The 26,811-nt window shown below is 41.8% G+C and overlaps 1 pseudogene; it reads left to right on the top strand.

Moving 5' to 3' along the window:
• The first annotated feature begins 1,452 nt into the window (after positions 1-1,452).
• On the top strand, positions 1,453-26,576 carry LOC148518756 (uncharacterized; annotated as a pseudogene).
• Positions 26,577-26,811: the final 235 nt, after the last annotated feature.

The raw sequence follows: 26,811 nt of genomic DNA, 5'->3' as shown, positions 1-26,811 counted from the left end.
TGGAAGAAATTACTAATTATTTGTTCTTCCAGAGTTGAGGCTCAGGATGTAAGACGCAATGACCCTCCCAACACATTCAACATTGGGTACAGGAAAGGAAAGCAGATACAAATGATGACGGTAAGGGAAACTGGCGTCATTGTCCGACAATCTTACCTCATTTCACGCCGCTCAAGATAACAAGAGATACAAGGTATCAAAAATATTTTTAAAATGTAGTGGGCGTTTCCTGTGTGGTGATGGAGTTGGCTTAGCCCATGCCCAGAGATGGGCTGCCTTATGGGCATGTTATGGAGGTGATGCAAGTGTGCCGCTTATAGTGGATACGTACAGAGACGCAGAATCACCCATGTAGGAAAATACAACTATATAGCACAAGCAGCTCCTGCTGATTAAAATGATGTGCAGCATGCCTATGTTCTGTGAGCGAGTGTGGGTGTATCTGCATGTGAAATGCTATGTTACAGTGTCAGTACGTTTCGCATGCAGATACACCCGCAGACACACACAGAACATAGGCATGCTGCATATCATTTTAATCAGCAGAAGCTGCTATGTAGTTACATTGTTTGCGAATAAGGCGCATTTGAAGGGTACAAAATGCACCAAAAGACAATCGGACGCTACCGAGTCACGCCACGGCATGGCGTGACTAAAAGGGCTATTTAATAAGCAACGAGGCTAGATGTATGTGGACCCATCTGTTGGAAGATATATTCAGAGGGAACATCTGCACCTGCCATAGGACTGGTGCAAGTTTTGATAGTACGTCTAAAGATGTGCCAAGTGGTATATCAGCGTATATGGGCCCTCATTCAGAGCCGTACGCTCTGAGCAGAGCGCACGCTCTGAATGAGGGCCGGGCTCCATTTTCATGGAGCCTCCTCCTGGACGCTCGTATAGCTGTGGGTCACCACCCACAGGCTATACGAGCGTGCATTGTGATGGTCGCGATGGTCGAGACCATTGCGACCATCGAATTTGCGAGCCGGAGCCTGCGGTTGAGGTTTTCAACCGCAAGCTCCGGAGTGATTTTGGCTCTATCAGAGCCAAAATCACTCCCACTGACATCACTAGTGATGTCAGTGGGCCGGCTTTTGACGGGAGGCGTTCCCGTGGGAACGCCCCCGTCAGGGAGGCACGCCCCTGGCACGCCCACCAAAGGGGGCGTGCTGTCAATCAACATTGACAGCACGCCCCCTTTGATCGGACACAACGAGCGAAGGACTTTCCTTCGCTCGTCGCGTCTGGCGCATGCGCACGACGGAGCTCCCTCCGTCGTGCGCATGCTCAGTCCATAACATCGACCCACTTGCGAGCGGACAGCCGCTCGCGAGTGGGTCTGAATCAGGCCCATGGTTGCTTAAAGTAGGCGTCTCGTTACCACATATTCGGACGTACGGATATGCACTAGGGAAGGGCTTTTAGTGGCGTTTGCATAAAGTTGCAAACATGCACCCAGCAAAAGACGAGATACGGACTCTGCTGCGACCAACTCAGAACCAGGCTCATAGTGAATAACTGTTTAATCATTGTCTGTGTATATGGCGCTGTTCTGACATCCCAGGAAAGCCATCATCCATCTGTCACAACTTCATATTTCTTAGTTTTGCATTGAAATAAATAATATTTTTTTTTCTGTCTCCAGATTGGATATTTGGAAACGTTATTACTGCGGACGATTTTCCCTGTGTCTTAGAGCGCGTGGAAGAAAACGCTCCTGTGCAGGGAGCTCGCCCTAATGTGCTCCTGAAGGAGTCTGTAGATAATGAAAGAACGCACAATGTAGACATACAGTTTATGTGCCTTGTATGCCCGGAAACATGTGACAGCGTGTCTGAGTATTTTGAACACCATAAAGTTCATGAGGAACGGGGGACCCTGCTTGTGACCAGAAGACGCCAGTTTGCCTGGAATGTGGGGCGCTGTTCGGGGATAAGTCCGCTCTAGAGGAACACCTATTAACTCACATGGAGGAGAAGATATGGCTGTGTCAGGAGTGCGGACAGTGTTTTACCTCACTATCAGACCTGGAGGCACACATGAGGCTTCACAAAGGAGACAAGCAATGGCTGTGCCCTCAGTGCGGAAAGTGTCTGTATTCTAAGTCAGGCATTGACAGGCATCAACTAATACACATAAGAGACAAGCTGGTCCCGTGCCCAGAATGCGGGAAATGTTTTATCAAGCAGTTGAATTTCGAGATGCACCTGCGGCTCCACGCTGGTGAGGAGCTGTACCCCTGTACCGAGTGTGAGAAATTGTTTAGCACCAAGTCCGCATGTGAGAGGCACATCCGAGCTCACACCATGGAGCGCCCGCACGCTTGCCCAGAGTGTGGGAAACGTTTCCTGTATAACGGCTGCCTGATTAAGCACATGTCGGTTTTACACACAGAGAAAAGGAAAACAAGTATTCTTATGTAGGGCACACACACATTGTATTTTTTTACATAGACATGTCAGAAATCTGGAAAAAATAGTAAAACATAACTTTTATTAAATAATTTTATAATCGGCGAAATATATAACATTTTTAAATAAAATTATGACTGTAAACCTCTGTTAAGTATTATCTATAATAAAGTCTTAAATAGATTATTAATTTGTATTTTGTGAACCTTTATATTGTGAATAAAGCCTCAGCACACTTGGATAGACTTATTAAATTGTCACTGCCTATGGTCTCTGTCATTCATAAGTCCAGATATATAATAAATGTTGAGATAATGTTCCACCACCAGGGAGAGATGATTATTTCATGTCAATAGACTCATAAATTAGAACCACCAACCTCAAGATGTATGTAATAATAATCTATTTTCTTAAAGTTATATCTGTGGGAGTCAAAAATAGAGTTCTCTCCTTTCAGGTCATCAAAAATTCTAACTTGGACTAAATGGTAAATAGACAGATTACAATATCATAGACACTGTATAAAAACTACTGCAAGATTTATAACATATGATAAGCAACAGTGCCACTATCTGTTATTAGCCAAAAACTTGTTATTTGGACCAGTGTATTGTTTTGAAAAATTGCAACACACTAGAGCAATTCAATCATATTATTTGCTCTTGTATAATGCCCATCTTGTTCAGATAATATTGTATATTGTTGTTAATAAAGAACTAATAGACATAATGAATCACTGCGAAGGCACAGGATATATTTCATATATGGGGAGCCACATCAAATGTCACTAACCATACTCATTATTCTTCAGCAGAGTTGGTTTTCAACAGACAATGTTCTATCACTTGTCTCATTCACATGGACATAGGACCTCATTCAGAGTCGGTCGAAGTGGCCGCACGGTCGTACGCCACCGATGTTCGCTATACTGCGCATGCGTAAAGTTCGCAATGCGCGTGCGCAAACTAGCTGCTACAATCAGATATTTCTCTCTCCTTGAACACAGCCAGGTCGGTAGTTTGAGTGACAGATTGAGGCGTTTGTGGGTGGTAACAGGGGAAGGTGCTTGAAAACGGGGGAGTGGAGATCCGAACGCGGGTGTGCCTAATTATGCGAACGGCGTTTTATGGGAGTGCATATGGTTTATGGGAGTGCATAATTAACAAAGTAGCGTCATGGCACATGTGACATGAGAGGTTTTTACACTGACATGATCGTAGAGCTTAAGAGAGGGTATGGTCAACCTTAAGCTCTACGACCAGTTCCGATGGTTCCCGATGGTCTCGATTAATTCTTATATGCCCGGAGATGACGTGCAATGCGTACGAGAAGGGGGCGTATTTTTTTTAATGCCGGCCGCCTCCTCCCCTTGGTTGGCCAGCTACCGATCCGAACTTAAGGACGCAACTTGCGAGGGAATTATTTGCATATCTGGCCACTTTTCCCGTACGACCGTGCGGCGGCTTCGACCGACTCTGAATGAGGTCCAAAGTGTGTCCATTTATTAATACTGGTAGTTATGCACCATTAAGTTCTTAGATTATTACCTCCTATTATTATTGGAGCAATTCCCATACAGGGTTAGGTTAGTGTCCAGTGTTTGCCTGATTATGGTAACAATTTGGGCATTGTGCCACTGATGATTTTCACATAGATAAAAAGTATCTATTTATGATCCTTAGTAGTAGTAGCTGAACAGCATAATATATATATGCATCAGGATCTGCTAAATACGCTTTATAGCCGTGAGTACAGTGACTTGATGTGAAGCTTAATAGCTATCATGTTTCAAGCATATTAGTAGTATGTCACTTTAGGAACGGTTCACATAACCCTGTCACCTAGATATAGAGTGCCTATTCATTATCTTAATGATAACGGCTGAACAGCGTGGTAAGTATAGGCACCAAGGTCTGATGAAATAATTTCACTGCCGCATGTACTGTGGCTCCATATAAGGCTTAATAACAATTATAGGCATCATGTATATTAGCGGTATGTTGCGCTAGAGATGGTTCACATGAAATTTATCATATGGATACACAGTGTCTGTTCGTGATCTTAATAGTAACGGCTGGATAGCGTGATGTTTATAAACCTTATCACCTAGATATAAGATGTCTATTCATAGTCTTAGAGGTAACGGCTGAATCAGAGTGGTAAGTATAAGCACCAAGGTCTGTTAAATCAGTTTCACATCCGCATATACCATGACTCAGTGTGAGGCTTAATAGCAATTATGTTTAATTAATCATACATATTAGCGGTATGACACGCTAGAAGGGGTTCGCATAGAACTTGTCACATAGCTATACAGTGTCTAATTTTAATAGTAACGGCTGGACAACATGATAAGTATAAGCACTCAGGTCTGCTGAAATTAGCTTCACCGTCTCATGTATTGTAACTCGGTGTGGAGCTTAATAGCAGACACACTTCAAGCCTTATGTACTTAAGTGGTTATCACACTCGAAGTGGTTCACATAACAACATATAACAGAGTACATAGTCTACTAAAACGGAGGAGACGCCAAACAGCATGTCCTCACTGCCCTGACGTGCGTTTTGCCAGTGGCTTACTCATAGGGGCCAACCTGTCTCATGGGCTGTCTTTCCATTTAAGTAGTGTATAACCAATCATCATTTGTTTCTATTGATTGATGGTTCTATCATCCAATCCGGATTCAGTATTGGGGTTCTCGCTCAAAGCTTAACTATCTGATATTGCAATTCATTTATATCTCCCTCATAACATAGCAGCAGAAAGAGGGAATTAATAAGATAACTAGATATACAGAAATTTAAATGATATTATTTAGATCTCTTCATGATATATTATGATTGAACATATCTAAAATAATAAACTAGAACAAAATGTATAAATAAATATATTCTGTCTTGATATAATATATTAAAGTTTATTAAAGTTGTAAGTAAAGATTGTAGATGATACATTTTCATTGTCAAAGTTCTCTTCACAAATAATAAATAAATAAATCAGCTATAAAAATACTCCAAAATTAATGAATTAATTTAGTCCTATTGGATTTAGACCTCCCATTTTATAGGTCCATCTACTCTCTCTCTCCATAGTAGTTCTTCTGTTAGATCTCCACCCCTAATTCCTAGTTGGACTTTTTCAATACTGAAGGTTTTCAAGAGTCTTGCATCGTTCTGGTGATGATCATGGAAGTGTCGAGCAATCAATGTTAATTTCTTCTTTTTGGTTATATCAGAGATGGAATTCAAGATATTCCCCGCATACTCTAACACCCTTTGCTTAAGGGGTCTCGTGGTCATACCTATGTAGTTCTTCTCACAGGGGCATTTGATACAATATATAACTCCTGATGTGTTACAATGAATGTAGTCCTGGATCTGATGTGTTTTTGGAATTTATCTTCAAATTCTTTTGTCTTTATCATGTGTTGGCATGCTTTGCATACCCCACACTTATACGATCCAGTCACTACAGGTTGTTTTTTCGGTTTCCTGGTAAAATGACTATGTACCAGATGATCCCTTAGGTTTCGTGTCCTTCTACATGACATTTCTATCTTTGGCTTTAAAATCGTTGCCAGGTCAGAATCAAGTAGAAGGACATGCCAATGGTTTTGCAAGATTGCTTGAATCTCCCTCCATTCTTTGCAGAATTCACCAATGATTCTCACCTCAATGGATTCTTCCTTGATCTTATTTTTGAGGTATATCAGTTGTTGTCTACCTTTTTGATCAGCCTCATATTTAGCCTTTTTAATGGCTTATTTACTATATCCCCTATCTATTAGTCTCAGACTTAATTCCTGGCATCTCAATTTATAATGACTTGAATTTGAACAATTTCATTTAAGATGCATGTATTCACCTTTAGGTATTCCTTTCAGGATAGGTGGAAAGTGGGAACTACTATGGTGGAGTACACTGTTAGTTGCAGTGTGTTTTCTAAATAACTCTGTTATGATTTTTCCATCGTCTGCCACTTGTATTTTCAGATCCCAAAAACTAATTTCTTTGCGACCGATCTCTGAGGTAAGTTCAATTTGTTGATGTTTAAAATCTTGATGAACTCCTCCAATTCTTCTTTGGGACCATCCCGTAGTATCAGGATGTCATCTATATATCGCATCCATAATATAAGATGTTTAGTATATCTTCTCCCACCAGCCAAGATAGATATTTGCATATGTGGGGGCACATGCTGCCCCCATAGCTGTGCGCCTCACCTGAAGAAAAAACTGGTCAATAAACACGAAGACATTTTTGGTAAGCATAAACCTAAGCAATCGCAATAAAAATTCTCCAAAATCAGCAATTCCTTCCATCTCAAGGAAATATCTTACTGAATTAATGCCAGCTTCATGTTGTATACTGGTATAGAATGATTCAATGTCACACGTTGCTAGCCAGGTGTTTTCTCCAATGTATACATCTTCAATTTCTGAAGAACATCCATGGTATCTCTAGTATATGAGGGGAGTTCTGTCATGAATTTCCTCAAATGGGTATCAAGAAATATACTTGCTTTTTCTGTTAGTCCTTTAATACCTGAGACGATTGGACGTCCTGGTGGCTTGGTCTCATTTCTATGGACTTTTGGTAAAAGATAGTTGTCAGGACTGTGACTATTTCAGTACATAAAGATAGATTACTTTTTCCAAAGTTCCTTTGTGGTCATTGGAGGAGCTAGCCTGCTTGCTGGCATTCTTCACATACAGGGGATAGAGAGTTAAAGTGATCATCTGTTTCCAAGGTATTGTCCGGTTGTGGGATTCCTAGATTGCTCATTATTTCAAACCATTTGGGTCACATGTTCTGAACTTCCTATGGATCACAGACCTCTAATATAAAGCCTGTTACTAACTGTGTCTCAGTGACTGTGCAACGTTACTTTCAGGTCTTTCTTGGATTCCTGCCAGATCCCTGCTGTGCCTGTGGGTTGCTGTGGACTTTGCTATATCTCCATTCATGTTCCAGCTAAACATCTGATGCCAGTTACCAGCCACACTACAGAGCTCAGCATGGCCATTGCCTAAGCATTGCTTTCTGCTTCACTGCTGTGGTTTCGCCTTTTGCTGCACTATTTACTTTACCTGTTGCCTCTCACTCCAGTGGACATCGAATCCATCTTTGTTACAGTTGTCAACTGCACCATTACAGTTACCATCACTGCATTGCGGGGCTCAACCCTGTTCCGGACTCTAGTCACACTGCAGGGCTCAACCCTGTTCCTCACTCAAGTTCAAGTTTTGCAATGCCTACAGGATCTTTCCACACATCTTGATATATTTAAGATTTCTGTTGCAAGTACATCAGGGGTTTCTGCTTCTCATTTACATTTACCGACTCCTACCTCTTATGATGGTAATCCAAAAACATGTAGAAGATTTCTCAACCAATGTGATATTCAGTTTGAATTATTGCCTCAAAGTTTTACCACCTCTCGTGTTAAAGTGGCTTATGTTATGTCCTTATTGTCTGGTGCTGCTCTTGAGTGGGCCTCTCCTTTATGGGAGAGAAATCATGCCTTGATGTCTAATTACCAAGCTTTTGTTTCTACTTTCAAAAGGATATTTGACGAACCTGGAAGATCAGTGGTCGTGTCTGTGGATATATTGCGAGTAAAGCAAGGAACAGCTCCAGTTGGTCAGTATGTGGTTCGTTTTCAAACTATAGCCGCAGAACTTAAATGGATTAATGAGGTATTAAGAGCAGCATATTGGAATGGTCTCTCTGAGAGACTTACAGATGAGTTGGTGACTCGGGATCTTCCTGAGAATTTGGATGAGTTAATTTCATTGATTATTAAAATTGATCTGCGTATGTGAGAACGAGGGGTTCAGAGGAGTCACTCTGAGTGTTCTAAAAGTTCTCTTCCCCAGTCTTGCTCTTTTCATAGTACATCTGATGAGCCTATGCAAATTCATAAAGCTAAATTGTCTGAAGTTGAGAAGCAACTTAGGAGGCGTTCTAATTTGTGCTTGTATTGTGCATCCTCAGAACATTTCTTGGCTAAATGTCCAATAAGGCCGGGAAAATGATCATCCCTAGTTGATGAAGGGGAAGTCAAACTAGGGGTATTTTCTAAAGTTTCCCCCAAAAAGGATTGTTTAATTTCTGTGAGCATTCCTGATTTTGTTTTTTTGTGTCAAGAGTTTTCTGCATTGCTAGATTCTGGAGCAGCTGGCAATTTTATTTCATTGTCTTTGGTTCAGAAATTAAAAATTCCTGTTGTCAAATTAACTCATTCTTTTTCCCTTTCTGCAGTTAATGGACTAGAATTTCTAATGGATGTTGCGCATCAAACAAAGTCTATGAAGTTGAGGGTAGGAGCTTTATGTTTTTGGTTTTACCCATTTCAATGTATGATATAGTTCTTCGTTTACCATGGTTAACTCTTCATAACCCTCATATTGTTTGGACTTGTTCTCAAATTCTTTCTTGGAGTCCTAAATGCAAATTAAATTGTTTGATTCCTGTGGTACAATTGGCTAAAGTGAAAGTAGATGTTCCACCTTCTCTCCCACAGCCTTATCATGAATTTGCTGATGTATTTTCTGAGCAGGCGGCAGACAAATTTCCACCGCATCATCCTTGGGATTGTCATATTGAACTTATTCCTGGTAAAATGCCACCCAAGGTCGAGTATACCCTCTCTCTGTTCCTGAGACTCAAGCCATGTCTGAATATGAAAGGGGTTTATCAGGCCATTTTCATCTCCCGCTGGAAGGGCTTCTTTTTTGTAAAGAAAAAAGATGGTGGTCTTCATCCATGTGTTGACTTTAGAGGTCTAAATGAGATCATGGTAAAAAATAAATATTCTTTGCCTCTCATTACAGTATTGTATGACAGAGTTAAGGGTTCTCGACTGTTTACCAAACTTGATCTAAAGGGAGCTTACAACTTGATAAGAGTTAAAGAGGGTGATGAGTGGAAAACTGCGTTTAATATGCGAGATGGCCATTATGAGAACCTCATCATGCCTTTTGGTTTATGTAATGCCGCTGCAGTGTTTCAGGAGTTTGGGAATGAAATTTTCCGAGATATACTTTATCACTTTGTTTTGATGATATTTTGATTTTTTTCCAGGAATCTTTCTGATCATTGTTCCCACATTAAAGAGGTATTAAGTTGTCTTCAAGCTAATAAGCTTTATGGTAAGATCTCCAAGTGTGTTTTGAAGTCCCAGTGATACCTTTTTTGAGGTATATAATTTCCGGTTCCGAACTTCAGATGGACCCTGAGAAGTTAAAGGCTATTCAAGATTGGGACCACAGACCTCTGGAGTGATGACTGTAACTGGGACCACTGCGATGGCGTATGTATCGACTATACCTTGTGATTGCCCTAATTGTATTTAGATCACAGCATGTAACTATCTGCTTTTTGGTGAATAATATCTTTTTTGTGCTTTGGAAACACAATCAAGGTCTGAAGAGCAATTATTTCTGGTGCAACTTATTACACTAAATAGCGACATTTTAGAGTGTATAGATAGGTAGGAATCGATAGTTGGGGGCTCGTAGTGATATCTCGCTACCAGTCACACGGTAACACGCGATTATCGATCTCTCAGCAAAAGCGTGGAGGCGCCATACACAGGAAAGAATGCATTGTGCCTTCGAATACCTGCTACCACTTTGTTGCTGAGATACCTCTATCCGTTATTATGTGAATTTAAGGAGCGCTGATTAAAATCCAGGGACAAGGGAGGAAAACATTTGTTTTCCTCCGTTGATAAAATTTCATGTTAAAAGGGGAAGTCACACAATAGCGTAAGGGTAATAATAAGTTTTGTGTAGCAGTTGCATTCTTGTGTGGCACAATAGCGTATACGCATTTCCTGTATTGCTGCCGCGTGTTTAAATAAAGACGTTGAGATTGCATTGTGATATTGAAATTGTGATAAAATTGTTGTAAGTACCTTAGTTGGTCCTGCCATAGTCTGGGAAAACGTGTATTTTTCTGCGCAGGAAAAAGGTGTGTAACAGTGAACGTGTGTTGGTAGGGGTAACATGTTCCCTAGCTAGGGGTATCATAGGACCCTTAAGTGCTAGTAGCCTTGACATTCTTTCACCGATTTAAATCTCTATTGAAAAGTTTAGTGTTATTTTCCCCTGAGGCGAGCCAAGCAAACGGTAGAGATGTTAGATGATGTGCTGCTTTGGAAGCGCCGATCGGGTCGGCACGGCATATTATGCATACTAGGTAAGGTGCTTATGCAACTAGGTACTGTGATGTATGGTTTAAAATGATGAGGAAGAGTGTGAAACCGTTTCCCAGAATTGGCAGCTTTGATAAGGAGGTATTGAACAATGTCCGAGAGAGCATCTGTATGGTGCACTCTCGAAAGAAAAATATAAAGTATAACGATTGTTTAAAGTTATGGCAGCAAGAGGGGGATATGTGGCTTAAGGGTATGCACGTGACGCAAAACCAGCATTGCGTGCATGATGCTGGGGAGTATGCACGCAGTGCTAAACAGTGTTGCATAAGTGCCGCAAAATAGCACGCACATGCAGCAAGGTAGCATTGTGGAAGGTAATGTCAGTAGTTCACATGCACCACCACTGCCCTATGCAGATGGGGGTGGAGGTACAGTCGATGTAAAAACTCATAAAAATGTAACATGTACCCTGTACCCTCTCTTGAGTAATCACAAGGAAAATGTTTATGATGCGGATGATGAACCTGTTGTTATGTCTGCCATTTCCCATGCCGTACAAATGTTAGGTGTTCCATTTCAACGAGCACAGGAGGTGGCCCCATCCTCATCAGTGGTAGTACAGGAAGTGTTAACATCCGCCATACCTGTAACGGAAGCCGTTAATCCAGTACGTAGCAGTAATAGACTGAATCTCCTGCCAGGTAACAAATCCAAAGGTAGCAGTGGGGCCGGTCTCCATCCCGTCCGGACAATAACTGTTCCCAATGGGAATCCGGATGCGAATGGTGTGGTGCCCACAAGAGATGTAGTAATGCATTGTCCTTGGACAAGAGCGGAACTAAATTCCATAATGACCGACTTCCCTGACCCTAAGAAGGAATTAGCAAAATGCCAACCAACCAATAAAGATTGGCAAGTGGTGTTAAGGGCGTGTCTTCCGCACAATACCAACGTGAAAAAGTTTATCACGGATTGCGTATTGGAGGGAGATGCTCCCTTAACAGACGAGGATAACCAAGGTAACATTACCTGCATAATAACTCAATTGGGTGTATATTTTCCGGTAGTAGTTAACTGGAGTAAAATTTTCACCATAAAATAAAAAGAGAGTGAATCTGCAGAAGATTATTGTACCTGAGCTCTTCTGACTATTACCCAGTACACTGGGATCGAAGATATTAAAGATAGCACTCACCATAGGGAAATGGTCATCATGGTACTTCTGGATGGTCTTAAAGACAATCTGAAGACCTGAGTCCAGACATCTCTACCTGGCTGGAGGGGAGTTACTGTAGACACATTCAGGGAGTCTGCTATTGAGCACAATAAAAACATCCTCAAGAAGAGAGAGACCCAGAGCGAGAAGCTAATGGCTGTAAGCATTCAAGCTCTAGAAGGAATGAATATACCATCACAGCCACCAGACACACAGCTGCATGCACTAACCAATCCCGCACCACCACAAACACAGCCTTATCCTACTTATCACACTCAATCACAAAGCCCATACTACCCTCAGCCACCATATTACCCTCAAAATTCATACCCACACTCACAATATTTCTCTACCGCCCAACCTACACAACAACCTTTTCCCCCACCTCACCAGGGGTGCCAAGAGGGGGGGCGGGTACAATTTACCCGGGCCCAGGCTTCCAGAGGGGCCCGGCGGGGGCCTGGGCCTGCGCTGCACCTCCCACTGTCCTCTTTTCCATGCAGCAGCCCAGTACACAGCGTGTGCTGGGATGCAGTGGGAGATTGCTCCCGACAATCTACTATGCCTGAGGGGGGGAGCGATCACACTGATCGTGCCCTCCACTGGCTTTGCGCCGGGCTGAGGGGCTCACAGCGCCCGCTCCCCAGCGTGCAGCGCAGCTACGCGGTGCTGCATAAGTGTGTTTTTTTTTCTCTTCTCAAGGGGGCATGACCACGCCTCCCGCAATTAGGCCATGCCCCCTCTTTACCTGGGCCCCGCAGCGCTCTCTACAGCCCTGCACCCCACTCACGAAGGTGTTTTAACTGCAACCAAGTGGGACATGTAAGTAGGAACTGTAAGGTGAAGGGGGTAGGACCCCCTAACCAAGGAGTACCTAGATATCCATATAAGGGATATATGCAGAATACAGGGTATTCTCCACAGTCATCTGCTCCAATCATGGCCCTAAATGCTGTATTGGAGAGAGAGAGAGAGTCAACGATAGGGGTCAGGTCACACCTGTAGTCTACAGTCAGTTAGGTTAACTGGGGATGTTAGAGAAGAACCTGTAATGTTAATTGATATAGCTGGTACTTAACATTCTTTTCTTGTAGACACAGGGGCGACCAGATCAGTGATAAAATATCCAACTAATCTGCAGGTGACCAGTGAAACAGTACCAGCAATGGGTGTAACGGGTAAAGTGCAACATTATCCTTAAACCAAATCCACAGAGGTTACTATCGGGCCATTGCATATCAGGCATTCTTTTCTCCTAGCAGCAGTGGCCTCTACCAACCTGCTGGGAAGGGATTTGTTATGTAAGATGGGATGTGTCATATATTGTTCCCCTGATGGTATATTCTTAGCTATCCCAGAGAGAGTGGCACACGACGTGAGGGATATATTGGACACTCCCCAAAGGTTAATGTATTATTCTACTGGTTCAGGTAAAAATCCATCTCAGGTAGATCAAATGTTATCCCAAATACCAGATTCACTTTGGACCAAAGATGGACAGGACACTGGATTGATGGCAAATGTAGCTCCCATAATGGTAAATCTAAAAACGTTAGGCAAGCTCCAACAATTCCCCAGTACCCGTTAAAACAGGAGGTAGAGATAGGGGTTTATCACATAATTGAGCGATTATCACAACAGGGAATTTTAGTTCAGCAAGTGTAGTCAACAGTCCCATCTTTCCTGTGAAAAAGAGTGGTGGGAGGGGTTATAGGCTGGTACAAGACTTTAGAGGGGTTAATAAAGTAGTAGAGAGCAAATTCCCGTAGTGCCGAATCCAGCTGTCATTCTCATGCAGATCCCACCAAATGCAACCCATTTCACTGTCATTGACCTCTGTTCTGCTTTCTTCTCTGTATCTCTTCATCCTGACTGTCAGTACCTATTAGCTTTTACATATAGGGGTGTACAATACACATGGACACGATTGCTTCATCTCTCACAAATGATTGCTTCATCTCTCACAAACAGGACACAAGGTTGCTAAGGACAAACTACAGCCATGCCAGTCCAGGGTTAAATATTTGGGACATTGCCTAACCCAGGGGTTATGACATCTGACCACTTACAGAATCCAAGCCATACAGACCATGACACTGCCGCAGAACCAACAGCAAATCCGTACCTTCTTGGGAATGTGTGGATACTGCAGAATGTGGATCCCAGGTTTTTCTATTTTGGCCTTACCATTACAGGACTTAGGGCCTGATTCAGACCCGCTCGCAAGAGCATAGCGCTCGCAAGCAGGTTGATGGTGGCCCAGTGCGCATGCACGAGCCCTGGAGCAAGCGCAAAAAACACTTGCTCCATGGCTCACTACAAAAAGGGAGGCTGTCGATGTTGATCGACAGCTCTCCCAATTTTGTAGGCATGGCAGGGGGGTGGCTTCACAAATGGAGGCGTTACCATGCGAACGCTTGCCATTTGTGATGTCAGTGGGAGATTTTCCGGCTCTATTAGAGCCAGAAGCTCTCTGGGGCTTGCAGCCATGAGACCCTACCACAAGGGTCTCATTGCAAGCCCGATGGTCGCAATGGTCTTGACCATCGCGACCATCATCCTGGTCACTCACAATAGCTGTGGGTGGTCACCCATAGCTATGTGAGCGGCCAGGAGGCCACTCCAAAAAAATTAAAAAATGCCCTGATTCAGCTCTTTTAGAGCATCCGTCTCTGAATCAGGCCCACAGTCTCTTCCTCAAAGACCGATCGTGTCATACACACAGAGGAACCAGAGCAGGCTTTCCTTAATCTTAAGGCTAGTCTGACAAGAGCACCTGCATTGGGAATACCTGATTATGAAAAACCTTTTGATTTCTACTGTACGGAAGCTAATGGTTGTGCAGCAGGTGTCCTCACACAGAGAAAAAGGTTGTCTATGGTATGGCGCACAGAGATATATATATAAAAATAAAAAACAATCTTTATTGGGTATACGTTAAAATGCCCCAACATGGGACATAGCCAGCGAAATAGAGGTTAAAAGTAGAAAAAATAATAATGATATGAAAATGTGAAAATAACTGAAATTGTATTATTATTCCTAGACCGTTATATGAGTGAAACTCGGAGTAAAAATATCACATATGCAGACAAATATTAATTTCAAGTAGTCTTAATTGGACATTAATTGAATGAGAAAAACCTTTACATATTTGCCCTTATATACGGGCAAATAGAAGAGTCTCAATTATTATGGTATGGAAGGTTTTATTACTCACATACTATCACAATGCAAAATCCTGTCCGGTTAATACATATTATTTCACATATGTGCTTATTGCCACTATACGATTATTTACTGTGAATCTCTCCACTATTGATATGGGTATATGTTGTATCTGTCAATTAACAATAGATCCCATAGAAGCAATATTAACTAGGGTAAGTGAAAACTTAATGGAATTGAATCACAGTATTCTCGTAAAAGTAGTGACATTATATTACCCACAATGTGGATGAAATCCCACTGTGAATTGAGCTCATCTCAAACATAGGTATACTACTAAGGCCTCTATATAATATGAGTACCCTTCAGATCTATTGCCAATATATGTTGAGATAGCGTAAAGATCATACTGTGATTGTACCAGGTGAATAAATTACTGCTGTTGTAGCTGTGCTACAAACGTTTCATCACATGGATACAATCTTGCCAGGTGTGGGTTTCAATTAACAACGGAGTTTCTACATAGCCGTATTACTCATATTAGAATAGAATAACGTGGTGTAAACTTGTTATATCATCATACATTTATATTATAAATTCTTTAGTTCACAACACATGTAGTACACACATCTGGCATACCAATGTGCGTTTCGCTGTAAGTCAGCGAAAACCTGGTGATGCCAGTAGGCCCGTGCATAATGGGACACTGTGGCAAGAACACTCCCAATGTGTTTAAGAAGTGTAGCAGCAACTGCTCTATTGGTCAGTAAGAGTGAGGATGTAGTATTAGGCCATGATTGATTGTCTATACTCCCCATGCTGTATCTGCTTTGCTAAATTCTCCCCAAACCAGACATATCTCCTCAGCTAGGTTCACAAAATGGGAACTAGCCCTAATACCACCTGCAAACATCACCATCAAACGGTGCAGTACGTTAAATCCAGCAACGTATTTGCCATATGTGCAACAGGATGCACAAAGGGTGGAGAGAGGTGAGTTGCTGGCGGAAGGTGAGTTCTGCAGGTATATAGATGCACATGATTGTATGGAATATCTGAATCAGACCTTTACTGCAAGACCTGACATACGGGATACACCTTTAGAAACTGTAGATGTGCCATTTTACATGGATGGGAGTTGTCATAGACAGACTGACACTGGAGAATTATGTACAGGTTATGCTGTGGTAAATGACGAAGACATCATAGAGGCCGAACCTCTTGGTCCACCTCACTCGGCCCAAGTGGCGGAGCTGGTGGCACTAAAAAGAGCTTGTGAATTAGCAGAAGGTAAATTGGCTAATATCTACACTGATTCTAGGTATGCCTTCGGGGTGGTACATGTTTCCAGTGCTCTATGGCGTCTGAGAAATGTTATTACAGCAGCAGGCACACCAGTCGCACATTCCAGACATATAAAAGGACTGCTGACAGCGATCCAATTGCCTAAGGCAGTGGCGGTAATTAAGTGCAAAGCCCATACATGTGAGGATGATCCTGAAACAAACTGTCATGATGTTGAACCTGAAGAATTTGTTATGATCAGAAATTTCTTGCGTTCAGGTTGTTTGACAGATCGGTGGGAAGGTCCATATCAGGTGTTGCTGACAAGTACGACTTCCTTAAAAATGGTGGAGAGAGATACCTGGGTCCATTCTACTCACTGTAAGAAGGTCAACCAACCGCTGGAGAGACAAGGCAGAATCGAGGCAGATAGCGTAGACCTATCGAGTGCGAACCTGTTCCGGGAGGTTTAAAGGTTACAGCGAGATACCTGAGCTAAAGAAATGTGTAGATCATTGTTATCAGCAATGGATTGGTCTGCTGTAGTTATCTTTGTATTTTCTCCCAGATTTCTCATTATCTTGGATTGTTTCGGGATCTCTGGTTTCTGTGACGGAGGACAGAGGACAGAGAGGGGAGCTGATGGTGATATCAATGGAATGGAGTTGAGAGAAGGAGTGCTAAACCAATCGGGGGAGTATTTGAACAAACCCAGTACAGTAATTGTTAAGAGATCTGCTATTCTGGACACTCGGAGACAGTGTGAAGGTCTATCGTGTGAGGATTTTATCGTACGAGAAACTTGTATGAGTCAAATGGGAGAACCTGAAGTAGGATAACTTGCTAGGGAAATGTGTGGGTTACTGATGTTTACTATTCCTTATGTTCTCCCCGATGATGTATATTTTATATGTGGTAGAAAAACGTATAAGTGGCTCTCTCCGAGTTCCGAAGGTTTGTGTTATCTGGGAAGAGTAGTCCCACAGGTTATGACCCTTACACATGGTGAAATGCTTGGTATTCATAAAAATACACCATCGCCATATCTTCACACACAGTATGAACACAGAGACAAAAGAAATATGATAACTGGTGATGTACATACAGCTACACAGTTGACTAGTGAAACAACTGGTTTTCAAGTTTTAGTCGCATTGGATCCCGCCAAGATCACTCAGGGTACTCTAAGTTTCAGATATATTCAAGATCTTGCTAAATTAATAGATAATATCACCGAGATGTATGATGACACATTTAGGTATACAGGTAGGGAGTCGCAAGCTTACAAGAAAGAACTGGTGCAACACAGACTAGTGTTAATTTATTTAACAGCTGTCACTGGAGGGTATTGCATAACTTTGGCCACCCAATTTGGTGTAAAGTGTTGCACATACATTACAAATAACACTAGTGACCCCAAGGAGGTGATAGACCGGAAGATGGACAAAATTCTGCAGCTGAAATGGGAATTTCGGAAGAACCATAATGCTTCAATGGCTGAAGTAGAGGAGAAGGTAGAGGAATGGGTTTCATGGGTGAACCCAGTGAAATGGTTCTCCGGTCTAAGGGAGTGGGTCCAGGAAATGGTTGCTAGTATAGGTAAACTCCTGCTGCTCATATTTGTTGTGATCTTAGTAATTGGCATATGTGTCAGGTGTGTTCCTACTGTGTTGAAATATGGAAAATGTAAAGATAAGGTAAACCGAAAGAATGAAATTTTGATGGTGGTTAGAAGTAACAATATGAATACTGAGGTAAATGTAGGACTGCATCACAACCCTGAACTAGAATGTACCATCAGATGATGTATAAATTTAGCCATGCATGAAATGTGTTATTAAAATGTTATTTTAAAACATCTTAAATAATGTAAGTCCCTATCCCCTTCAAGACTTCCTTTATGGGTTAGGTGAATCCCCACATCTTTCCCATGATCTCCCAAGATCCACGGTGTGCGTATAAGGGTAGTTTTATGTCCCCCCCCTAGAGACACATTATTGATGGTTTAATGACCACATTGTGCCATCCCATAATATAACATTAAATAATATGTCATAATGTAAGCCTAAATTAATTTTAAAATCAGAGTATGATAGCATGTTGTTTGCTATCAAAGGGTGGACTGTCAAAGCCGGATGATTGGCTGATACCAGATCTTAAAATTAATATCGAGCTACGCCATTTTAGGTTGCCTCTGATGATGCCATCTTGCGTCGTCAGCATGAAACCATGCTGTGTGATGCTAATATGCTATTATTAGCATTGTACGATCGCATTACCACTGCATACTGTTTAAAACCCTATCATACCCCATACGCATGGATACACATATAAATATATATATTTAAAGACTTCATATATTCAGTGATGACAGACTTGTCTTGTAGACATGTCTGTGACAAATAATCAAGAATACACAAAGATACTGTGAGTGTTTACTTCAAATATATACACAGTATGTCTGTGGCATTTGAAATATAACCCAGACACTGATATGCACAATTGAAGTGTCCTAAATGTAGATTAATAAACAATTGCCAGATGTGTAGCTATTGTTAACATATATCCAATGCTGATGTATTTAAATTGTATTAGGGGAGCCTTTTGTTAAAATTATCAGATTTTTTGCCAAGGCTTGCTCCATCCATGAACAGGACAAAACCCCATTGTCTGTCATTCTTTTAGTCCAGACAAAAGTAAAAAAAAATAATGACCAGTTTGAGGATATATATATGTGATTGTGTGCATGTATATATATATATATATATGTATATATATATATGTGTGTGTGTGTGTATGTATATACAGTATATGTATGTATGTGTATATATACATATATATGTACACTTAAACGATCACATGGGTATCCACAATGCGTGCACACATAGATATACAGTTGCAATTATAAATAGAAACACACAGTGCACCTTTTTCCACTGCATGTAGACACACAACGCATACTTACACATAATCATAAATATACATGCACATAAAAGGTTCCTGCACATTATGGTTTATATTAAAGTTATTAATTATAATATAAAATGCATGTATTTAATATTTATTTCTGATAAACATGGCATGTTTGGTACTAAACTGACATACTGTTTAATGCCAGATATCTGAACCTATCAGTGAGGGTGTCGCATCTTGCGTTCGATGGTAATGGAATATAGGAAATTATTGGTTAGAATGTGTACACTGTAATGTATCTAATTTAAATCAATTAAAGAACGACAATGTAATCTGGAGAATTGGGACCCCTAATGAACTGCCCTATGAACTACAGCGTAGTACAAAGGCCAAGAGCAAGAACCAATGGAATTATGTTTGTCTGTCTACATTGTTGTTATCATGATCTGTTAGGGTATATAGCCTGTGTCCCGGTCCCAGTTAGTAGCCATTCTCTAGGATGACCACAGACCTCTGAATTGATGACTGTAACTGGGACCGGTGCGCTTGTGTATGTATCGACTATACCTTGTGATTGTATCATTCGTTTGCGCTAATTGTATTTAGATCACAGTGTGTAACTATCTGCTGTTTGTTGAATAATATCTTTTTGTGCTTTGGAAACAAAATCAAAGTCTGAAGAGCAATTATTTCTGGTGCGACTTATTACGCTAAATAGCGACATTTTAGAGTGTATAGATAGGTAGGAATTGATAGTGTTTTCAATGATTGTAGCCCCAATTACTGCTATGACAAAAAAAAGGGCTAATCCCAAAGTGTGGTCCCGAGAGGCATTGAATGCCTTTCAGACTCTCAAAGATGCATTTTCTGTAGCCCCCATTCTAGTTCAACCTGATGTTGAGAAGCCATTTATGCTAGTAGTGGATGCCTCCACTTATGGAGTTGGGGCTATTTTGTCTCAAGTGGCTGCAGATGGGAGAACAGTGTCTTGTGGATTATTTTCACGAACGTTTTCTACTGCTGAGAGTAATTACTCCATCAGGGACAAAGAGTTGTTAGCTATTAAGTTAGCTTTGGAGGAATGGAGATATTTATTAGAAGGCGCAAAGTACCCTGTTACTATTTTTACAGACCATAAAAATTAGCTGTATTTGAAAACTGCCCATTGTCTGAGTTACGAGGTAAACTTCTTTCCTGGGCTCATAATTCTCGTTTCTCTGGACATTCAGAGGTTCATAAAATGTACTCATTTTTGCAACATTCCTATTGGTGGTCTTCCATGAAAAAAGATGTCCAAGAGTTTATACATTCTTGTTCTAAGTGTGTACAACATAAGTCCTCCCGACAGTCTCCAGTTGGTCCTCTCCATCCACTACCCATTCCCACCCAACCATGGACCCATCTTTCCATGGATTTTATTATAGATCTTCCTGAGTCTAGGGGGTGTACAGCTATTTGGGTAGTGGTGAATCCTTTTACCAAGATGGCTCATTTTTGTCATTTGGCTTTAATTCCATCAGCCCCCAAATAAGCACAAATATTTATCAAAGACATATTTCATCTTCATGGACTTCCTTCTGAGATAGTGTCTGATTGGGGTGTCCAGTTTGTTGCTCGGTTTTGGAGGGCTTTATGTTCATCATTGCAAATTAAATTACAGTTTTCTTCTGCATATCACCCTCAGTCAAATGGACAAGCCGAAAGAGTGAACCAGGAGTTGGAAACCTTCTTGAGAATGTATATTTCTTCTTCTCAAGATGATTGGATGGATTTCTTGCCTTGGGCTGAGTTTGCTCATAAGTTTCATTATTCGTCTGCTACAGGTGAAAGTCCTTTTTTTGCCAATTCTGGTCGGCATCCTCGAATTCCTGAGCTTCAATCAATTCTTACAGTGGACGTTCCAGCAGCCAAAGCTACCCTCCAACATTTTTCTGGAATTTGGAGACGGGTACATAAGTGTCTTAGGAAAGCCTCTCATAATTATAAAGTCTTCACTGATGGAAAACGTTCAGCTGTTCCTAAATATTCTGTTGGGGATCATGTCTGGTTGTCTACTTGAAATATTCGACTTAAAGTACCTACTATGAAGTTTGCTCTCCGGTATATTGGTCCTTTTCGTATTATAAAATTATCAACCCAGTGGCATGTAAGTTACAGTTACCTCCAACTATGCGTGTACCTAACTCCTTTCAAGTCTCCTTGCTTAATCGATTTCATGACAGCTTGCCTAAAGTACCTCCCATAACAACTGCTCGAGGTGTGGAGTTTGAGATCGATAAGATTCTGGATTCATGTAAGCATCAAAATCAATTACAATACCTTGTAGACTGGAAAGGTTATGGCACGGAGGAGAGATCTTGGATTAAAGACTCTGATGTCCATGCTCCTAAATTGATACATACTTTTCATTCTAAATTCCCTTTAAAACCTGGTGGGTGTTCGGAGACCACCCAAAAAGGGGGAGGGGGGGTACTGTCAGGACTGGGACTATTTCAGTACATAAAGATAGATTACTTTTTCCAAGTTCCTTTGTGGTCGTTGGAGGAGCTATCCTGCTTGCTGGCATTCTTCACATACAGGGAATAGAGAGTTAAAGTGATCATTGTTGTCAGGTTGTGGGATTCCTAGATTGCTCATTATTTCAAACCATTTGGGTCACATGTTCTGAACTTCCTATGGATCACAGACCTCTAGTATAAAGCCTGTTACTAACTGTGTCTCAGTGACTGTGTAACGTTACTTTCAGGTCTTTCTTGGACTCCTGCCAGATCCCTGCTGTGCCTGTGGGTTGCTGTGGACTTTGCTATATCGCCATTCATGTTCCAGCTAAACTTCTGATGGCAGTTACCAGCCGCACTACAGAGCTCAGCATGGCCATTGCCTAAGTATTGCTTTCTGCTTCACTGCTGTGGTTTCACCTTTTGCTGCAATATTTACTTTACCTGTTGCCTCTCCAGTGGACATCGAATCCATCTTCATTACAGTTGTCAGCTGCACCGTTACAGTTATCATCACCGCATCGCGGGACTCAACCCCGTTCCAGATTCTAGTGACACCACAGGGCTCAACCTTGTTCCGGAACCACATCGCTTCACAGGGCTCAACCCTGCTTCAACCTTCATTGTGTCGCGGGGCTCAACCCTGCTCTGGATTCTAGTTACACCACAGGACTTAACCCTGTTCTGGAACCTCACTGCATCACAGGGCTCAACCCTGCTCCGACCTCATCGCATCACAGGGCTCAACCCTGCTCCAACCTCACCGCATCACAGGGCTCAACCCTGCTCCGACCTCATCGCATCACAGGGCTCAACCTTGCTCCGTCTTCACCGCATCACAGGGGTCAACCCTGCTTCAATCTCATATTATCACAGGGCTCAACCCTGCTCCGTCTTTCACCGCATCACAGGGCTCACTCTGCTCCGGATCTCCATCACTACAGGGTTTCACCCTGGTGAAGCTCCTGTATACCATCCTGAGGTGTTAGCCTCATACTGGACTCGGGGTTCCCTACCATACTAGCTCTTCTGTGTTAAAGACTATATGGGGGGTTTTCTCCTTTACTCATTATTGCTTATGTGAACCTCTGTGTTGTTGAGACTTTATGTGAGACATTGCTATTATATTTTCTCCTGTGAATAAATTCTATTTACTTTTATTCCATGCTACCGAGATTTCATGAAGAGGTCATTCCTAAAGCCACCCCAGTTCATTGTGCATAGTAGGCCTGTCTCCTCTCAGGAGTCTCAAGTGTCGGCAGCCGTGACAATAGTAGGTCGGTATGACCGGATTGTCCATTTTAAAAAATTCATATTCAGTTTTGGAGATTATTTCTTCTTCAAAGGCGTGTTTGATGAGGGTGCACATGGGGGAGAAGCCCTACCCCTGCCGCAAATGCGGCAAAAGTTTTGCGCAAAGTTCCAGCCTCAATTATTACAAGTGGCTTTACAAAGATGAGAAACTGTTTGTCTGCCTTAAATGCAATAAATGCTTCACTATGAAGTACAATTATGAAATGCATCTGCAGATTCATGCGAAGGAGAAATTGCTTACTGAGATAGCCCATATCACATGTGATAATAAAGTAAACGTGGAATCACCTATTGATGTGGCTAGCAGGAATAGTGTTAGCAATGTCTCTTTTAACAAGAGATGTGTTGGCATCCTTTACCGAGAGACCTGTAGGCAATGTCTCCTTTACTGAGAGACCTGTAGGCGATGTCTCCTTTACCGAGAGACCTGTAGGCGATGTCTCCTTTACTGAGAGACCTGTTGGCGATGTCTTCTTTACTGAGAGACCTGTTGGCGATGTCTTCTTTAACAAAAGACCTGTTGGCGATGTCTCTTTTACTGAGAGACCTGTAGGCGATGTCTCCTTTATTGAGAGACCTGTAGGCGATGTCTCCTTTACGGAGAGACCTGTTGGCGATGTCTTCTTTAACAAAAGACCTGTTGGCGATGTCTCTTTTAACGAGAGACCTGTTAGCGATGTGTCATTTGGCGAAGACCTATGATTGATGTGTCATTTAGCAAGAAGCCTGTCAGCGATGTCTCATTTTCATTCAACGAGAAACCTTTTATTGATGTATCATTTAGTGGGAAACTTGTTACTGATGTATCATATAGCGATGAGCCTATTAGCGATGTCTTGTATAGCGGGATGAATGTGATAGATGTCATGTTTAGCGATGATGCTATAACAACTAGGCCTGAAGAGAATCAGCACATTTGTCCCATCTGTCGGAAGAGCTTCCTGTACAACGGCTGCCTGGTGAAACACTTCAGGACTCACACAGGAGAAAATCCCTACGCCTGTACGGAATGCGGAGAGTGTTTTGTGAAACCTTCAGTCTCAATTGTAACAAGAGAACTCATACAGGAGAGAAGCCCTTTATCTGCCCCCAGTGTGGGAAAGGTTTCACCAGCCAGTCTCACATTATGCGACATCAGGCGATCCACAGGGTGGACCGGTCGTTTTTATGTAATCAGTGTTTATTTGAGGCATATAACGAGGTTTACATGAATTTTTTTTACAAATCTATAGTGACAATATACTGTATAAATTGTCGCAGGATAGACTACATACAGGGGGCAGTCATGGAAACTAGTGCACAAAGCAGCGTATCATTACCGGTAACAACCAATCAGATCCTGTCATTTTTAAGTCTGTTATCTGGGCAGCCAATTTTTTTTAAATGTCCACAATTATGTTTATAGAGCTGGAGAATGTAAGACTTGCATTAATAATTCCATAGAGAACATATACATTAGTCACATGAAGAGTTTAAAGGAATATTGCCTTTCAGACAGATCACAAGTGATACCCAGCATTATAAGCTATAATAAGGTATGTTACATTTTATTTTGGTCCGTAAATTTTGGAAAATATTTTACATATTAGTTTTGTGCATTGTAGATATACTTATATTTTTATAAGAAATTCCAACTAAAAATGTAAACCAGTCTCTTTTTCTTTCTTTCTTTTTTTTTAACTGCAGTTTTTGTAGACATCATTGGTTGTTAATGAATCGGTTACATAAACTTCTTTATATCAGAGGCAGCCATTTTACTACTACAACCAATGGTCACAAGGATGCAGGTTGGTCCATTTGCTGCAGACAAATGACCTCATTAAGCTATTTGATCCCTAGTGTTCTGGAGCGTAGTGTTCATTCTAGCACCTGTCACAACTGTGCAGTTCCTATTTCCTGCCTGGGGTGTTGCTCTTTGCTCTGGTGCTTCTAGCACACTCTGGTCTGTATCTCTGAAGTTTGTTACTTCAGCTGAGTGTGCTAGAAGCACCAGAGCTGAGGGACAACTCTGGCAGGAAAGCGTAACTGCACAGGTTGTGATAGGTGCAGGGTGCTGGAATGAACACTAGGAGCTGCCATCCCTGAATATTAGTTAGGAATAGCCCATCACCTTTTCTTTCCCCTGAATAAGAGTGGCCGGGCTATGTCCTGTCATATCATGGCATTATGGTACATTTCCACGTCTCCCGAGTACTGTGATGAGATTAATTTGAAGTCCCTGAGACTCGTTTATGCAATTTATATTACTTTAAAAAATATTTTTCACAATAAAAATTCCCGATTATACGCCATGAGCATGCACGCACATACAAAATCTGTATAATATAATACTATGATCATGTTACCACAGATAGGTGCTAGATATCTGTACAGTAAGTTCCTGCATATACGGTGGTTTAGGCTCGGACGCCTTGCCATCAAGGAAACATTGCTGTTTTTTTCTTTTGTCATTTTCAGATAACATGTACACAGTACACCCTTTGCTTCCCTTATATACTGTACATAAACATTGCAGTCTGTACAGTACTGTAAATGGCGCCCTTCTCTGATGTCCTTCCATCCGGGCAAAATAAAAACTAAGAAAGAATGGAACATACAACAAAAATAATGAACATAGGTGCAATTAAAAAGCATTGGGTTATCTGAATGCTGCTGTATCTCATACTATTCCATTCTCTGAGAACTGAACTAACTTAGAACTAGCCACTACTGCTATGTATCTATCTCTCTCTCTCTCTCTCTCTCTCTCTCTCTCTCTCTCTATATATATATACAAATGTTATAAGAACGTTGTGCCTGTCATCATTTTGTAGTGGAAACTCCTAGAAATAACCTGCACTTTGTTTCATCTTGATCTGTCAAGTTAAAGCTGAGCAATAAAAAAACAATAATTTATTGACATCAGTGCAAGAGACAGGTGTGGCACCATGCATGTGGCTGGTATTGGGTGGGGGCTTACGGCCAGCAGTCACTTGTATAGGATAGGCTACACAGCAGCCTGTGCACAGGGCACACAGTGACATTGGTGTAAGTGGTGGATGAAGACGCTTTTGCCACCAGTCTGTATAGCGCTGCTGGTCGTGGATACACGACTCGCGACATACGTGGTGGGATTTGCCGCATCAAATACAAGAAGACACGTCTGTATAAATAGAGAGAGAAAGAGCTTGTCAGAAGTAAAGATGCTTTATATAAAGTGTGTTGAAGGGGGGACATACTTCCTGTGCACACCAGACTTCCTGTGCACACCAGGCTTCCTGTTGATATGCAGGACACTTTTTGTCACCATAGAGGATTTCTCTTCCATGCATGGGATGAATATAGCCGGATCACACCCGCTCTGTATAAGCCGCGGCCTTGTCCTTTTACCTGAGGTCCTCGGGGTCACTTCTAGCCGTGAGTCAGGTGAAGATTGTAGATTATGTAACCTTGACATTGTGGATGTCATCCTTAACCATATTTATAAACTGGGAAATGACGATGCACCACCTTCTACTTCCCTTCATCATATCCTCCTTCAGGATCATCAGAGGAAAGGCAGAGTTAAGTTATTAGGGATCTCAATAAGGAATGATACATACACGACAGCCAACAGACTAATCTAAGAAGAATTGATGACATGAATTGTTTCCATTTTCTGGGTAACCCTGCATTATCTCCTCAGGCCTTACATAGCATTCAAATCAATGGCCTGGCATCATTAGGGACTTGTGTAGCAGTGCTTCTAGTTCCAACTGAGTGTGAGGTCAGCTGCTTTGAGAAGGAGCTGTGCTTTGAGGGACCTTTGTAAGTTCCACTGAGAGTTCTACTTGGGTGTCACCTTGGTCACTCACTGACCTG

This window comes from Taudactylus pleione, unplaced genomic scaffold, assembly GCF_031769625.1.
Source record: "Taudactylus pleione unplaced genomic scaffold, aTauple2 ptg000199l, whole genome shotgun sequence".
In the NCBI taxonomy this organism is placed as follows: domain Eukaryota; kingdom Metazoa; phylum Chordata; class Amphibia; order Anura; family Myobatrachidae; genus Taudactylus; species Taudactylus pleione.
Note: the sequence above shows the minus strand (reverse complement) of the source record. Positions and strands in the feature narration are given on the sequence as shown.